At 51.3% G+C, this 18,124-nt stretch overlaps 1 long non-coding RNA gene across 1 annotated transcript in view; it reads left to right on the top strand.

Moving 5' to 3' along the window:
- The window catches only part of LOC131820338 (uncharacterized), a 121,167-nt gene that overhangs the window by 10,573 nt on the left and 92,470 nt on the right, over positions 1 to 18,124 (top strand). Inside the window, exon 2 of the long non-coding RNA XR_009349592.1 lies at positions 17,592 to 17,747. This is a non-coding gene — a long non-coding RNA (uncharacterized LOC131820338). The remainder of the gene's footprint in view (positions 1 to 17,591; positions 17,748 to 18,124) is intronic.

Below are 18,124 nucleotides of genomic sequence, written 5' to 3'. Positions count from 1 at the left end.
TGGATGTAGATCCAAGCTGGGCTTGCCAACCCCGCCTTCCCTGCAGTAGGCTGGTGGTTCTTTCTGTTCCTGTGGAGGGCGCTACTAGTGGAGCCAGGCAGCAGAGGATGCACAAGTTAGGCTGGGGGTCAGAGCATGGTGTGGGGAGAAAGTGGCATGGCAAACTGGCCCAGAGAAGAACACTAGCAAATGAGCTGGAAGGAGAGGACGGAGGCAGGTCCCGGACGGCCTCAGATGCTGAGTTGAGGACTTTGAACTTTACTGGACTCGTGGTGGGTGGAGGCCCCAAAGTGTATGCCAAGGTGTGGCAAATATCAGAATTGTAGGGATCTGGAAAGGTGGCTATGGATTCAGTGGGAGGAGCAAGGAAGAGTAAGGTGTCACAAGAAACACCAGGGTTTCAAATTCAGTTGCAGGGTAGATGTGGACAGCATTCCAGCACTCCCAGAAGCTGGGAGTAAGAAGGGGTTAGCCAGGGTGCAGACATAGAACGAGGACAGCAGGAGAAAGCGTGTGGTGAAAGAGCACGGCTAGAGACACAGCCAGTGAGGACACTCCCAAGTGGGGCTCTGGGGGAGGCAGAAGAGGTAGGAAATGCCCAGAGGGGTGGGGGCCCCAGAAGGCAGCTGACGGGTGCCCCTGAAATCGAGGAGGGGGGTGCTTTGCATAGTGTACGGGGTGGCCACCTAGAATTGAACTTAAGCAGAAGCAGGTTGCCCAAAATAAGAAACGCCACTCAGAAGTTAAAGAGGATGAGGACTGACAGCAGCTCTTAGGTGTGTCATTGGAAGGTGGGGACAAGGGATTAGTTTGAGAGCGATGCTCTCTCCCAGCCAGACTGGGGCATTCTCACATCGCCTTCTGAGTCATCCTCTGGTTCCCATGGTAAAGCTCAAGCTCCTTACACAGCATATGAGAGCCTTCTCTGTGTTATCCTGCCCCTCTTTCCAGCCAGTTTTGGATTGAGATGTCTTGTCCTGCATGGCCCCAATGTTCCAGTCCAGCCAGGCATCTCCTTGGCCTTTGAATATCTTGCTGTGCTTTTGCAAATGCCAAGCCCAGTGTCTGGAATAACCTTCTGCCTCTTCTCTCACTGATAACTCCTGCCCATTGTGAAAGACCCTGCTCATAGGTCACCTCCTCTAGAAAGGTCACCACCTCTGGGGTGCCTGCTCTTTCCTTGGGCATCATACTGTAGACATTGTTGGTAGTTCATCCATGAAAATTCATGACAGATCCTGATTTTATCTGGGCACTCACCACTCCCCCACACGGCCAGTGGCTTTAGGGGAAGTTGATTTCCCTTGACTCTCAGGCCTCAGCGGTAAGTCTAAGTGGTCTTAAATAAACCTTGTCCTCCTGCCAGTGACTGGTTCAGGATCTGGGAATGTACCCTACATTTGGACCAATAAAACACATGAAAAGAAGTAGACAAAGAAGCTTCTGGAAATAGTCTTCCTCTAGAAGAAAGTCAGGAAGAGAATTTCTTGTGTGCTGCCCACTATCAGGTCTGGAAGGGATGGCTTCAACTGTTTCAGCTGCTCCTGTCACCAGACTGAAGAGGAAGCCGAAACCAGAGAGAGCACAGAGGAGGGGCAGGAAGAAGCAGGGCTCCTGGTCATGTCATTGAGCTCTTACATAAGCCAGCTCTGGATCCTGCCTTAGCCCTTGGCTTTCTGCTACATAAAATAATACCCTTTCCTTATTATTTAAGTGAGCTGGAATAAGGATTTTTGTGACATGCAGCCCAGTTCCAGTAGCACTTTTAGGACTTCTGTGAGGTCGTATCATATTCCAGGCTGAGACAGTCTCATAAGCAGTCTTAGCTCCATCCCTGGCTCTTTGCACTGTGCCTTGGAATACCAGTTCACAGGTGGATTGAATAAGTGCATGATTGAAACCTGGGCTCATTTGGCCATACTCCTTAGGATGTCCTATCTCAAGGGTGATTTTTCCAATCCCAAAGCCCCTGTCAGACTGTAGTGGGACCCCAAACTTGGCCTTCAGACCTTAAGAACTCAGATGCTCAGCCATTGTTATACCACAACTGTAAACACTGCCCAAGGATCTCTGTGTCCAAAGGAACTTTTGCACCACACACAAGGTTTGCTCAAACCAGCCCTCCTCTGTACACTTTTGTGTCCTTGACTCAGGCTGATCTCACTCACCTGGGCACCACCTTTCCTTAAGATAATATTATTTGGGGGGTCTGGATTTTAGAGACCGTTGGCTCAGCCACAGATCTCTCCGACCCATTTGAACTCCTTCTAGTTTTGGGGTATTATGATGAATCATGCTGCTGTGAAACTTCCTGTACAAGCCTTTGTGTGGACATGCGTTTTCTTTGTAAGGTTTTGAAGGTTAAATAGGAGCTGACTCGATTGTTAAAGCCAAAGGAAAACATTCCTGGCAGGTTATACAGTATGTACAAAAGTGCATAAGATTAAAGTGCTGTGTGTATGCAGGGGATGATAGTAGTTCGGTATCGTAGGGAAGGGGACAAAAATCTCTTTTCCTCTCTCTCCATCTTGAGTTCATTGCCTGAGGCCTTGAAAATTAGACTGACAAAAGGAGATAGACAGAAACAGGAGGCAAACAGATTTTATTAACACATATGTCTTACATATACACGGGAGGACCCAGTGATGAGTAACTCGAAGAGGTGGTTAGAACTTGGGCTTCTATAGCATCTGAACAAAGAACAGTACATTTGTAGAGAAGTGACAAGACAAAGGAGGAGGGGTTTAGGCTCTTAATGGTGGCTAACTGTAAGAAGGTAAATACATGGGGGAAACTGAAGGAATATAAGGGTGGTTTTAGCAAGCTTTGTTATGTAGATTACTCTGGTGCCACCTCCGGGCAGATGAGAGTCCAGTGCTGTTCCCAGTGAATAACAATCACCCTGCCCTTCCTGGTAGAGAGGAGACCAAAAAGTTTATCCTGTGTCTGGTTTTTAGAAATTGCCTTCAGTCCAAAATAATCCTTATGGTAGAGTGGCATTCTCAGGGAGTGGGATAGAGGTAGTAGGGCTGTGGCGCAAAGCTTAAGGCATTGGGAGTGGGGACAAGGTGTGTTGAATTGTATTTTAAAGGCTTTAAGGAAACTGAAAGGCGTTCTATAGGAATCAACATTGTCACGCATGCCTTGTAGAAAGGTCCCAGGCTTGTAGCACAGAGAACGGGCTAGCTAAAAGGGTGTTAAAATAGACAGGTGTGGGATGCAAGTCCTAAACCTGGTCCTGGTTCAAGGTGGGGGTGGTTGGAGGGCAGATTGGATAGATTAAGGCTCTGTGTATGTGTGTCCTTGGGGAGGTCAGGACATGGGGCGTCGAGAGGGTAGCCTAATGACTCAACCTTGCCTGCAACCCCATGAACACCCCTTCCCCAGTGAGAAGGCAGCCCCCAGCTCCGTTCTCACCCATCCGTGTATGGCTCTCAAGGTTAGCACCATGGGGGTCAGCGCTGTTTAAATGTTGATTACAGAGACTGTGGGAGCTGCTCAGATTTCTAATTAAGATTAAAGAATGTACCTGGCTTATAAATGGTTCTCAGGAATGTATAATTTGATTAGCCTGTTTTCTCTGGGCGCTTTCATTTATGGATTAGCGAATGTGGCCTCTGACTCCAGGTGGGGTCACTGGCTCACCGCACACAGAGTTTGGGACCTTGCAGGGCATTACGATGGGGGTAGTTAGGGCAAGAGGAAGAGAGAAAGCCCTGGTCAGTGGGGCACTTCCTCTCTTTCTCCTCATCTTCCTCTTCACTTCTGGATCACAGTGAAGAATGCCCAGCTCGGGATCAAAGCATGCCCAGATCCTGACTGTAAGATAAACGTGCTCACCTGGACCTCATTTACACTCATTTATTTCTCTCCAAAGGCACAGGAGGCTGGGTCGTCCCACTGCTGAACCCAGTCCTCTTGCATTCTCTTTCCCATTTTGAGCCCATCCCACGGATCCCCAGCAGGGCTAAGATCTTTTTAGGGAGCACTGCCCGAGTGTCCATCATAGTGATAGCACAGCTTTAGGGCCCAGTCAAAGGCAACCTCTTTCCAGCAAGCCCTGGGCATTGCCAGTGATGGGCCGGGCCCACGGTTGGCATCTCGGAGGTCACACCACCCCTGCACTTGAGGCTCCAAGACAGCTGCTCTTCACGCCACCCACAGCCCTTACCTACCCCCCTCTGCACGCTCACTTGTGACCCCCAGGGCACTTTCCCTTCCGTGGGTCTCTTCCTCTCTGAAAAATAAGTAGGTAAGTAAGTCTATTTTAGAACTGCATGGGTATAAAGCCAAATAAGTTGATATTATGTGTTGAAATGGTTTATTCCATCTGCAAGCTCATTTGTTTTCTTCTGATTTCAAAGAAATTGAAACGTTTCCTTGGTTTCCTTAATGGGCCCTGGGCCCTGAGCCTCTTGGGACTGATGGATAAGGCAGCTTCCCTCCCCTGTCCCCCTTGCACTGCCCCCTTCAATCCGAATCTCCTGATAGGCAGCCTACCTCCCCGCCAACTGACCTAGTGACCAGTGGCAGGTCTCCAGGGTCTGGCAAACCAAATGCTGCTCCTCCCCGCAGAAGTCCTCAGAGGAAGCCTATGTTAGTTTTGCCCTCAGGCTGTCCCTAACCTCCCCTAGCCACCCCCTCCACCTCAGCACCCTGCTTCTGAAACCCAAGACCCTCCTGTAGAGGAGGCCGAAGTCTTCCCGCCATCCCCCAACCCCCAACAAGGCCTCGCCCAGTTGGCTCTGCTTTCCTGGCCCCACTGTTTTCTGTTTGAGTGTCTACCCTGCTCGGCACTCCCACATGGCTGACCTCTGGGGCACTCTGTGCGATGCTCAGCTCCTGTTGGCCTGGGGTTCTGAGAGTGGCTGTAGGAATGACTGGGGATGGGGAGGCCATGGAATGAGTATTTTAAAGAACATTCCAGGGGCTCGAAGTTAACTTCTGCATCAGACCCTCAGGTTGGAGTGGGGAGACTGCCCTGTAAGGGCCTCCCAGGCGATTCCCTCCCCCTGCACATAAATGTTGGAGGGCCCAAGTATCAGGAAAGGGCATGAATTCTCCTTGCCCCTCCTTCCTTCTGTTTCACCCCTGCTCAGAATTCGACCAGTGCTAGCAGCCACTGTGGTAGGAGTGGTAGGAGTGATGGAGGAGAAAACAATAGGTGTAGCCTAACCTCTGCTTTGTGGAGTGTAAAGTCTTCTCAGAGGATTTTCCTCTCTGCCACCCTAACCCCCACCCATACAAGAGGCTCGCCTCTTCATGCTTCTGTGGAAGGGGTCTAGGGGCTCAGCCTAACTTCTGAAGTTAACAGAAAACATCTCTTGGCAAAAATGCTTGTTGACAGAAAAGTGCTAAATTTTAGGAAAGTGACATGAGAAGCAGAGCAGGCAGCAGTTGCGTGCCTTTGGAGAAATGAGTCTAGACGCACTGGGAAGGTGAGCTGAAAGCTACTGCACAGGACCCAGAGAGCGTACCCCTGGGCTCTGCCTCAGGGTGCCCACTGCCCAGGTAAGCTGTGACCCAGACTGAATCCCCTGACCCCTCTGAGCCTCTGTGTCTCCTTAGGACTGACTGAGATAATCCAATGTATGTTTCAGCCTGTTGTAAATGGTAATGAACTCTGCACGTCATTCATTATTATCTTTCTAAGTGTTGCTGTGGTTATTCTAAGGGGAACAGTCTAGAAGAAGCTGAGCACTAGAGAAGTCTGGAAGCTGGAGTTTGGCTCCGCTTCCTCCTGGCTGTGTGATACATGGAGACCCTTCACCGGTCTCATCCTTGTAATCATTATCCCGTAAAGGTGGGAGAAGGGACTGTATCATATTCAGTCTGGGTTTAGGACTTCAGTGCAGTCTAACTCAAGACCAGGTTCTGCCAGAATTTCCTCTTGGTACATCCAGAACCCACTTGAGTTCGGTTTGTACCTCTCTGCTTGTCAGCCCTGGCCTGGCCTTAGAGGAGGTCGGGATTGAGCACCAGGCTCTCTGGTTGGGGGGTGGGGGGGGGTGTTCTGGAGGCAGCCAGAGATAAATCCTGTAAGGCCGAGGAAGACAGATTGCTTGAGTCCATGCAAAGGCTAGGAGACCTTACTAGGAGACCACCTCGACCCATTTCCTCTGCCAGCTCCTACACATCTTCAACCTTAGGGCTCCTCCTCAGTGATGCCTTCCTGGGAATGGATACACCTACAGGTAGTTGTGTCTTGTACCCCGCTCTGCCTCCTTCCAGTCTCTGTCCTCGCATCCCAAACTGCAGAGGGCCTGGGAAAAGCGATGGAGAGCCAGGAGGGGTGGGAGGACAGGCTGGGAGCCAGCTCTCTGAGCCCCGCCCGGCCACTGCCAAGCAGGCTGGCAAGGGGATGCTCTGGGCTGCCCGCGACGTTCAGGAAGCGTGTTGGGACGGGGCTAATGATAATTAACACTTGGGGCGCGTTTTGTCTTCGAAGTGCTTTACAAACACGACCTAATTAGCCCGCGGGGAGGAGCGGCGCCACCGAAAAGCTTGCTTGCTTTATTATTCATTTCTATAGCGTCTGGAGCGCGCCTCCCGGCGCACGAGTGTTAGCTCGCCAAGTGTAAGCGAGGAGGATGTGCGGGTTGGGGCGCCTCCTCCTAGCACCTCCCCCTCCCAGCCCCAGGTCTCCGGGTGAGTGCGACTCCGCCCAGTTCAGCCTCTTCTCACACATCTCATTTCATCTCTGCGGCAAACTAGAAAAAATTGTAGGCTTTGGGGCTCAGAGAGGTTAAGTGACTTGTCAAAGACCACACAGCCGATAGCGGGGCACTGAGACTCAAACCTCAAAGCTCCAGGCTTTCGCCACCTCTCCAGGCGCCTGGAGCATCTGGGCATCCCGCGGGGCTCCGCGCTTCGGGGCGCAGTGGTAAAAGCAGGCGGTGGCTGGAGAAGGCGGGCGGCTGGCGGCAGTGCGCGCGCGCGTCCCCGGCCGGCCGAAACTGTTGCCAGCTCAAAGCTCCCCGCTACACCTGAGCGGGGGACAGATGTGCATCAATATTTATTCGGAACTCCCAGGAAACCTGGATGAAGTGTAATTATCTCAGCTCAATCAGCTCGGATTAGCATAACATCAAGTCACCCATCAGACGAAGGGTTTGATTTCGGGGATCAAAGCGCCGCGCTGTAGCCGCTGATTAATCGGGGAGAAGAGAGCAGCGAGAAGAAAGCTGTGCGTGCTCTGCGAGTCGCAGCTGCACCGCTTTGATGCGTGGATTGCGCCAAGTTAACTTTCCTGGCCCGCTCGGCGCTCGCCCCTGCCGCTTCTCCGACTGCTGCGCCCGCCGGGTCTCCAGGATTTGGTGCCTCTGCTTGGGCATCCGGTCGCCAGTTGTAACATAAACCGCCACCCTGGCCCACCCCAGGACTGTGCTGTGAAGCGGGGTGCTTATCCATCCATTTTTTTGGCGGGAGGTGCAGGTCGCTACGGGCTCGCTGGTGGGGACGCCTGCAGCCCTGAAGATTCTCTGGAGGCTGCCCCAAGGCTGAGCGGGGGAGTCGGATGCCTGCGTTCAAGGCCTGTGTCCAGAACTCACTCTGTGTTCTTGAGTCTGTACCTTTGTACAGTGTATTCCGAGATGCCCTTCTGTCCATTCCGTTCCCTAACAGACTGGGGTCTTGAACTCTCAGCCCAAATGCATCTTGCCTTTTGCTTCCCATTATTTCCTGAGCTAGGGCCACCTCTGTTGTGGCTGAGCGGCCCTTGTGCTGTCACCACCATCATTTGGATAGCACTCCTTCCCGCCCCTCAGACTTTGCTCTGAGCAAATCTGGGAGGGACCCTGGGGGCCCTGGAGGAAAAAGCATTTTCTGGAGGATGAGGGTGTGCAGCAGGGTTAGAGTTCACTGATTATCCATCCGGACCCCCCCCCCCTCATTTGCACTGTCTCCCCCTTCCTCCCCACCAGTGGTGCTGAGGGCAGGAACTCTGTTATACTGATGTTTGTGTCCTCTTGGATACAATCCTTTGCCCCAGATGGATGTGTATTTTAGCTCCTGTACTTGGCCAGTTCTGTTTACTTGACCAAGTCACTTGACCCCTCCAGGAACTCAGACTGTTGGGGAGCAAAGGTCTTTGTGATATTCTGTGTTCTGTGATCTTCCTTCAAAAACCCTGTTCCGTGAAGCCACTCCCAGGGGACAGTGCCCTAGTAGGGGTCAGGGAAGCCTGGAATCTTGAGGTTGAAGGAAAACTCACAGATCCCTTCCTCATCCTCTTGACAGCCTGTCTTCATCCTTTGCTTGAGGGGATGGGAGAGGGGAACAGGGGTCCTGAGGGTCTGCCCTGCCACGGGCTCCTGTGGGAGCTTGCTCAGCATGGCAAGCGTGGGGAAGCTGAAGGACCTGTATGGCTACACTTCAAGGCTCTCTCTGGCTGGTAGGATGAATGCCATCAGCTGTGGCATCCTCCAGAGTGTCTGGACACCAGGATTCTTCCTGCTGGAAACACCTGAAGAACAGTGGAGACCCAGAGGGTCTCAGAGCTGAGACATGAGTGTGTCCATTGGTGTTCTTGTGGGGAGTGTAAACCCCTTGCGGGCAGGGACTATCTCTATTTTATTTCCTACTGAGCCCCAGAATCAAAGTTTGGTGCTGGGCACATAGGGGCTCAAGAAATAGATGTAGAATAAATTAAAGAAGAAATGAATGAAACAGGGAGGAAGGAAAGAAAGAAGGGGGGAAATTAAAAGATTGCCTGTCCTGGTAGGGGGCGGAGTCTTAAGAGTGGGTGGGCAGATGCCCAGTATCCTGGCAGAAAGAGGATTTATCTCCATTTCACATCTCTGCCATGCAACATCGTGGATTTTTCTCTCCCCTTTAATTAAGAACTAAATATAGATCTTAATTAAGACACTGATGAATTTAATTTAGAGTGGCATTAGGGCCTTCTCTTGCAAAGCTCAATGCCGTGTTTGTATAATGTGGGATATAAGCTAAATGAGTGCTTGCTTGTTACCACCATAAATAATTCCCTTGCAAATCCCTTTTGAAGCATTGCGAACACTAATCTACCCCCATCTAGAGGATGCTCTTGGACGCCCATTGCCTCGCCCCTCTTTGTATGTTTCCCTCCCAAGGAGGACCCATCTTGTCCCCCTGCTCTGACCAAGTCAGGCATCCTTCCCCCACTTCAGCTACCTTGCTCGCTACTGTCTTTGTTCACACAAGTCCCTCTGCTGGGAATGCCTTTTCCTCGCTTCTCTCTCCAAGTCTGTCCGGAGGATTCCTCCCCTTCCCTCAAGTTCCACCATGAGCGCATGGAGTTGACAAAGCCCTCTCTGTTCTGTCTCCCCATCTCCTGATTGCTAAGCACATGAGGTGTGAGCCCCAAAGACCCATAAGGTCCAGTTGAGTCCCACACTTCTTCAGCCGTGTGCTGTCTCCCGCCCCCTAATCGGGTTCTAGGTGACAAGCACAGGGCCTGTGTGCAGGCAGAGGAAGTTGGGACTATGGCTTTCACCCATGGGACTCAAGGAAGCACCCCTCCCATCTCAACCCTGGATGCCTGGTGCTGTCCTGGGACCTGGGAGACCTTTCCGATTTCTGCAGTGTGTCAGGGCATGGCAAGGGCAGTCAAGTGGAGGGGTAGAATGTGACTTGGGCCCATTTTATCCATTATTCGGGTTCCTGTCTGATACCAGGAGAACCCACATGGTGAATGAGGGCTGTAGCTCTAGAATCAGTGGACAGAGTAGACTTGGTTACCTTACCTGTAAAATGGGGTTGTCACGAGACTAAATGACATTTCGCTTTGCCACGCGTAGCACCTAGTGAGTGCCCAGAAAACGGTGGTGACATTGATGATGGTGTTCGGTTGGAGATTGGGCGATCTGTAGTCCAACAAAGCAATAAGTTGTATCATTCATGCTTGGTTTGTAGGAAAGCTGGGATGCAGGGAGTGATCGGCCTCTGCAGGAACTCCATGCCTTTTGTCCACATTGCCTCTGGCTCTGGGCCCTTCTGCTGCCCTCTGCACGTCTCAGCTGTGAAATGATGGGGTGGGATAGAGGGGTTTCACTGCCTCCCCACACCCTACCCCCTCCTGGTCGTCTTGAGCAGTTCAGCTCCCAGCCTCCTCCACCCTCTTTCCTTTCCTCACACTGGTGCAGTTTCATCACAAGTGTCTAGAGAGCGGGCACTCTGTTTCTCAAGCATCTTTCCCACAGTGCCGGACACACTGTTCTTTCGTGTGGCAAGTGGAAGCTCTCTGTGATGTGATAAATACTTTCCCGGAGCCTCCTGCCCTGCTATGGCACCACTGTCCTGGGCTTTGCACAAAAGCTGTACCTTTTGAAATTTGTGGATTCAGTTCCCTTCTCTCTCTCATTGCGAGCACATGTCGAACACACTCTGTGAGGGGCTAGCCCAGCATTCCTCAGCCTCAGCACTCTTGACATTTGGGGCCAGATAATTCTTTGTGGTGGGGGGTTTCCTGTGGTCTGTGCAGTATTTAGCATCACCCCTGATCTCTACCCGCTAGATACTAGTAGCAAACCCTCTCTCCCAGTTGCGACAACCCAAATGTCTCCAGACATTGCCAGATGTTCGACATTCCTGGTGGGCAAATCGTCCCCAGTTGGAAACCATCGTGTTATATAAAGCACTGGCCATATGCATTATCTTATTTCTCTTCTTGCCAAACTTGGCTACAGATACTATTCTCATGCTCATTGTGTAGACAAGGAAACAGACTGGGCAGAGATTCTGGAATCAAACACAGTGTCATCCGGAAGCTGGGCACTTCTCTCTGTGAGCTTCAGTTTCTCACCTTTAACATGTTGATAATCACACTTTGCTCTCAGGGTTATTGTCAGGTTCTTAGCACAGTGCTTGACATTTGGTGAGTGTCCAATAAATATTACTGAATATTCTTTTGTAGACGCACATTCAAATTCAACAGCCCCTTTTTAATGCCTACTGCGTGCCTGTCATAGCAACAATACTTACCGAATATTCGCGATACAGGAGAAACTGCTTCAACGTACGAACTCATTTGACCCTCGTAGCCATCCTCCGGCCGTTATTCTTGTTATTCAGATGAGGAGCAGAAGTGCAGAGAGTTAAATAACTAGCTACTAGCATGAGATGGGATTTGAACCCAAGACAGTGTTGCCCCAGAGTGCATGCTTTTTATTGCTGCACTGTGCTGTGGCCCCACACTCTCCATGGGAACTACCACGTTCGTGTCGCTATGAGCCCCATCTCCAGAGATGCCCCTATCTAGAACCATACTGTCCAGTTGGGTATCCATCAGCCATCGTGACTCTTTAAAATTAATAAAAATGTCAAATTCAGTTTCTCGGTCATACTGGCCATAGTTCAAGTGCTCAGTGGCCCTGTATGTTCAGTGGCTAGGTACTGGATGGCTCAGACACGGAACGACCACACCATCACAGAGAGTTCTCCTGGACAGCTCTGTTCTGGGACTGTGGAAATGCATTTCTTTCTCTTCAGAGTCTTTTGATATCCCTTTGGCTAACTGGTGTCAGTCAACCAACAATTCTGTTTCTGGAACTGTACAGCCACCAGAGTTTTCTGTTCACTCCCCATGGGGGAGGGCCCTATGACGAGTTGCCTGGAATAGCAGGCAGGACTGGAAAATAGAGAACTAAATAAATATGGCCCCTTTTTCACAAATATGATTTATAAGAGCAGTAGGTCGTTAACTTGCAGAACTGAAATGTTAGTGCTGTCTTTGTATCACGTGTCTAGGAGCTAAGTGAATGCAAGAGGGGCTAGCTTTGTGTCAGAGCCAAAGCTCATGGTGCAGCTCAGGGGACAAATCATTCTCTCAGACGGTCTTCCTGGAGGGGTCTTCCCCTAGGGGTCTTCCTGGAGGAGGGTCCTGGGGACCCTTCCTTAGAGGACAGTCGGCCGCTCCTCAGGCAGGTAGAGACGGGACGATGTTTTCTGGGTTCTGGATCTCCAGAACTCAAACTCTCTTTGGCTGGAATTTTTGCTGTTGAATGAGGGTGGAGCTATTAGGCAGGTTGGCATTATTTAAAAGCGATTTTGTCAGTTGGTAAAGAAGGTACATTCCAGGGGCGCCTGGATGGCTCAGTGGGTTAAAGCCTCTGCCTTCAGCTCAGGTCATGATCCCAGGGTCCTGGGATTAAGCCCCATATCGGGCTCTCCGCTCAGCAGGGAGCCTGCTTCCTCCTCTCTCTCTGCCTGCTTCTCTGCCTGCTTGTGATCTCTCTCTGTCAAATAAATAAATAAAAATCTTTAAAAAAAAAAACAAAAACAAACAAACAAACAAAAAAAGAAGGTACATTCCAGAAGTTACATGGTTGAGCATGGTGAGTTAGATCAGAAGAGAAGAGATAGAAATATTAGGATGTCATTTCTGCTTGCACCTCTGGAGACCCAGCATCCTTCTTTACTGATTCGCAGCTGAGCCCTTTATCCCACCTCCCTAGAGCTCTCAACCCCCACTCCCCACCATGTCAGCTGACCCTGACCAATTGCCCGTCTTCCTGCTCCAATTCAGCACTCCCCTAGCTCAGAAATTGCTTGGTGATATTGGGAACAATGAGGCCTGACTCTGTTAGTTCAGAGCAAAATGGTGTTTTTTTTTTTTTTTTTTTTTTTTTTTTTTTTTAAGGGTATTGCATTCTTGGTGATGTATGGATAAGTCAGGAGAGCAGAAGGAGAGCCAGGACAGGAGGGGAAGTTGAGGAGCTCCAGAGAGGCTGGAGCCTTGCGGGACAGGGAAGGTGGCTGCTGCTGTTGGTGCATGCGCTCATGGTCCCACAGAGCTGGGCCCTGGCTCATTCCCACCAGAGGAGAAACCCTACATGCTTGGCAGGGAGGGGGGAGCCATAGGGCTGCCAAGCAGCTAGGGGCTGGGGAGACCTATTCCTTCTTAGGGACAAAAGAGGGATCAAATTTAGCTTCATCTCATCCTTGCTGTTTTATTTTATTTTATTAAGATTTTATTTATTTATTTGACAGAGAGAGACACAGTGAGAGAGGGAACACAAGCAGGGGGAGTGGGAGAGGGAGAAGCAAGGCTAGTGGGAGAGGAAGAAGCAGGCTTCCCGCTGAGCAGGGAGCTTGATCCCAGGACCCTGGGATCACAAGCTGAGCGGAAGGCAGATACTTAATGACTGACAGAGCCACGTCGGCGCCCCTCTCCTTGCTGTTTTAGACAAGAGTGAGGCAGTGAGAGGGGCTTGGGAGAGAAGGTCCACATGGGGCCACCCTGGGGCCCAAACATTGCAGTGATTGCCTGAGGTCATACAGCAAGTCAGTGTTTCCATAGCTTGAACTGAGGACTCTGTGTGTGTGTGTGTGTGTGTGTGTGTGTGCTCTTGTGCTATGCGTCTTGTCAGTCACTCATTACTGTGGTTGCTGCGCAGGCTTCCATGGTATGCGTGCCCCATATTCACCTGCTTTGGGTTGATTGCAGCTTGGCTGTTATTTTTTGATTAATAGACTTAATTTTTTAGAGCAGTTTTAGACTTACAGAAAGACTGAATTGAAAACACAGAGCGTTCCCATGTATCCCCTCCGCCCTCCCCCTCACAGTTACATTATTACCGTCTTGCCTAAGTATGGCACGTTGGTTAGAGTGGAGGAGATAATATTGATACATTATTATTGATGAAAGTTCATGGTTCACAGTAGGGTTCCCTCCCGGCTTTGTATATCCTATGGGTTTTGACAAATGTATAGTGTCATGTACCTGTCATTCCAGTATCACACCGTGATTTCACTGCCCTGAACATCTCCTATGCTCCCCCATTCATTCCTCCCTCTCTCCCTCCCAACTGCTGCCAACCGCTGATCTTTTTACTATGTCCAGGATGTTTTTATTTGCTGCTTTGGGGAATTTTCTAAGGGCCTCCCCTCTTGGATCTCTAGACCTGACCATACCTAGCCACAGAGGCTTTTTGGAAGCCAGGCACCATGGGACTATTTCAGGACTGTGTGAGCTGTCTGCACGGAAGTTGGAGCTACTGCTGGAACTGGATGATCTCGCCCTGTGCCATTGGTTGAGCTGTGGCCTCAAGAGGGCTTGGTGCTCCAGGCCCTGTTTGGGGTGAAGGAGAGCAGAGGAAGGGAGGGAGTGGCCTCGTCAACTGAGAGTTCAGCTCTGGTGTCTTTTCTAGCCCCGAGGCCCTTGGAGACCCCAAACACTCAGCTCCTTTACAGCTGAACTTAGAAGCCAGCTGCCTGGGCCTTTTCCCTCCTAGTGCCTCTGGCTCAGCCTGGGGCTGCCTCCTGGCTTGCAGGCTCCCCCACTAAGTCCCACTTTCATTTCTAAACAGACAGTAAAATAAGCGATTGATTTTTGGATATTACATAAGTGGAGCAAGGGAAAGTTTAATAAGGAAAAGAGTAGAGGGAGGGGTCTGAATATCTTAAACTCCAAACTACAAAAAGCCCACCGTTTCCAACCCACACAGAAACAGCTACAAGCCAGCTATGATCAGAGAGCATGCAGGTGGCCCCAGGCCCTTAGGAGAAGGCTGGCCCAGCCAACCAGGGCTCTGCAATGTCTCACCGGAGGCTGAGCCGAGGCAAATCTTTTCCATTTCCTCCTGTTAGAGCTCCCATGGTCATTCTTTATGTTCCCCAGGCCATTCTGCACCTCCACGGTCCTTCCTGTGATTCTCAAACCACTCCTGAGGCAGCCTGAGACTTCAGGCAGTCAGGGGTACCCAGGATGGGAGGGCAGGAAGAGACCACAGTGGCTGAAGTCAGCGCCTGGCATTGTAAGGTAAGGGAGCCTGGGCTGAGAAGGTGCTGTTAGTGCATAACAGGGGCTATAGTTCAGAGGTTCCAGTGCCTGGGCAGGGCCCGTCCACTGTTGGCAGGTGAGATGATGAACGTGTAGAGTGCTTTGCAGGGAGCCTGCGGTCAGTACTGTCCTCCATACTATTAATGTTGTGTACGCTCTAGACCAAGAAGCTAGGCTTTGGCAGAGTGGCTCTCCCTTGTCCAGGCCTTTGCACTCCCGGTTTGGTGTTCTTGACTGTTCCATGTTTTCTTTATGGTCATCTAGCTCATTTCAGGTAGGGTGGTCTGCCCACATCACGTTGATTGTGTGTGTGTGTGTGGCGGGTGGGACATGAATGATATGGACGGGTAACTAACACTTGGCAGGAGGAAGGCGGAGGTTTAGTAAGTGTCTTGTGGGTCCTGCTGTACACTGGCCTCCTAGGCTTAGGAAATTTTCACTTAGAACATATGGCTCTGAGTAGTCCACTGGGCACCGGGGTATCTTCTGCACCCCCTTCTCTTGGAGTCCCTTAGTTCTCGCATATAAAGGATGTTGGTAGACAGGACCGTGAATGCCACATCTCCCCCAAACCTGGAGTCCCAAGAACAGGATCCCCAGAGGGCTTAAAATCTAGATGGGTGACCTTTCTCCTATGGGCAATTGCTGGTCTGCTTTGAGGTCCTTGCTTGGGTTGGGTTTTGGAGCCAGCAACCGAAAAGCACCCCTCCCATTGACTATAGCCCACAGGACATTCATCCTGCATCTGGTGCTGGTGTGTTTTCATAGTAGCTACATCCTTACCTAGATTCCTGGGTTCTCTTTAAGAAAAGATTGGAAGATGTGAGACCGCAGGAAAGTCTTGGTGACTTCCTCTCACTGGGTTGTGGAGATTCAGGGTGGTCCTTGTCTCATGAGTGAGGATAATGGTGCAGGAGGATAAATGAGAGCTCAGGGCGCTCTGTGATGAGAAGCAGACCCTGACTGAACACCGTAAGCAGACTCTGATTGAACACCGAGTGCTGCCTGGGTTAGGAGGTGGGAGCAGCGTCCCCTTGGTGTGGACCTGCGTAGGGGCAGTTTGCATTTGAGAAGGACCCTGAGTAATGGGTAGGAACTGAACAAATGGCGGTGGGAGGAAAGGGTGTTCTAGGTGGCCACAGTGGCCCGGGCAGGGGACCAAGGCAAGAAATCCTAGTGTACTTGGGAACTGCTAATGTATCAGGTTTAACTAAAGCATGGAGGATATGTAGAAGAGGGATGACGGAGGCAGCCTTGGTGGGGCTTGAGCTGGGTCATGGAGGCTCTCCAATGCCAAGTAGAGGAGTCTGGGCTGCATTGAATTGTCAGCAGGCAGCCTTGGGGGTTTTTGAGCTGCAAATGTCATGATCAGAGTGGTGCTTTAGAAAGATTAACTTAGCTGTGTTGCACAGGATGTTGCTGAGCAGTAATCACGTGATTGCTGGGGTTGGCGGGGGTGGGGGGTGGGGGGTGGGGTGGGGGGGTGGGGGTGGGGGCGGGGGGGGTATGCCTGAACTAGAGATGTGGCCATGTGAAGGAGTGTAGGGTGTGCCCAGGGAAAGCGCAGAGGAGATAAAGATGCGACTCTCCTCTGTAAGCCTAGCTGGGGAGACAAGGCATATATGAAAGATATATATGAAAAATGAGAGAAACATCGGAGGAAAAATGAATGAATTGCCAAGTTGTATATGGCCAAGTGCCAAGTACATGTTTTGGGCTGATGGAAAGAGATGGACCAGGAGTTGGAGCAGAAGGAAGAGTCGCGTGGGACCATGTGGTGCTTGAGTCTGTTCTTAAAGACAAGGAGTATTTGAGAAGGAGAAGAGGGGTACAGGTAGAAGGAGGGAGTTCCTGGCAAGGAACAATGTGAGTGAGGGTAGTTACAGCTTCAGGTGGGACCTGGGGCTACACTGGACTGCACTAATCATATTACTTCTGGATAAAGCCCTTTATTAAACTTCAGATGCCCGGAGCTCGGAGGCCGGAGGCGTTGGGAGACCCAGTTGAGGGTGTCCCACACCTGCTTCATGGAAGACTCCAGATCTCTAGGTCCTGCACAAAGCCTTGGGCGGGCTGGCTTCTGGCCAGAGTCTGAAACTCTCGTGCCGTCCTCCGTGCTCAGGCTGGTCCCCTCCCCAGGAGCTATTGCGGGGGGTACAGGGAAGGAATGCAGGCCTGGGGGCTGGGTTTCAAAAAGCAATGTGGCTGTAGAAGGCAATGAACAAGCCACACTTTCGAGAGCTTGTCTGCTCCCTGGCCAGCCTCACTTTCTGGGTGCTCAACAGGATCCTCAGATTTCTATGAAGAAGCCTACTCTTTAGAGCCCCAGAAGGGCAGTTCTCCCTGGCTTCTTGTTTTCCCTCCCTCTCTGCCTTCAGTGGCCTCATAGAGAGACTTCTTCTTTGAGGTCCCCTTTGGTTGTCTCCAAAATGGGGCTTTGTGGAGGGAAATGACCAAGACCGCCTTCACCATGTGCTCCAGGCTGATTCTGCAGAGCCAGGCATAGAGACAGAAAAGAGGAAACCGTCCCTGCTGGGTGTGCCCATCTTCAATCTCTGTTTAGGGCAGTGAGGGGTGGGGGCGGGTCCCCGTTAACACTCTCCTGCCAGTGAGGAGCAACGCTGACTCCCTCTCCTTTGGCCAGCCTAGGGATCCAATACTAGACTCAGGGAAGTACAGATGTATACAGAAGATTCCAGTTTTGATGCTGGGGGAGGAGGGAGAGTCGTGGATCTAAGCTGTGCTGGAGGTGGATCCAGGATAGGCAAAGGGAAAAGACATATTTAGGACCAGGCAATGTGACCCTATCTCTCTCTCTCTCTTCTTTCAGCCCTTGTTTTTATTCAAGTAACTGAAGGCTAAGTTGCTGATCGGCCCACCCTGGGAGGGAAACTTCAGAAAAGAGGACTGTGCAGCCAGAAGCCCGAGACGGGAGGAGCAGAGCAATGACAGCTTTTGGATGCACATCACAGGACCCATGATCCAGGTGAGAGAGACCTCTGCCCTCCTAGCCCACCTCCCGCACAGCCAAAGCAGGGGTCAGGGCACCCCCGCTGGCTTTCGTTTTGGCGGGTGTCTTGGCCCCTCCTCAGGGGGGCTCTCTGTCCCTCTGCCCAGGGGCTTGCCCAGGCTTTTGTGCTGCCTTTGGCTCCCAAGCTCATGGTCAGGTGACTCTAGTGCTGCTCTGGAATAGTCAGGTCTCATCACTTGCCGCTTGTAAAGAGCCTGCCCCTGGGTCAGATTCCACCTGCTTTCCACTGTGGCTCCCCAGGGTGGGGGTGAAAGCCCTGGCCCTCAGGGCTCCCCATGAAAGGATGCAGGCCTAGAGCATAAAGCCCGAGGATGCCCCCAGACCTAGGGCTG

Source organism: Mustela lutreola, chromosome 1, assembly GCF_030435805.1.
Source record: "Mustela lutreola isolate mMusLut2 chromosome 1, mMusLut2.pri, whole genome shotgun sequence".
In the NCBI taxonomy this organism is placed as follows: Eukaryota; Metazoa; Chordata; class Mammalia; order Carnivora; family Mustelidae; genus Mustela; species Mustela lutreola.
The sequence above is the reverse complement of the archived record's forward strand: the minus strand, read 5'-3'. Positions and strand labels throughout refer to the sequence as shown.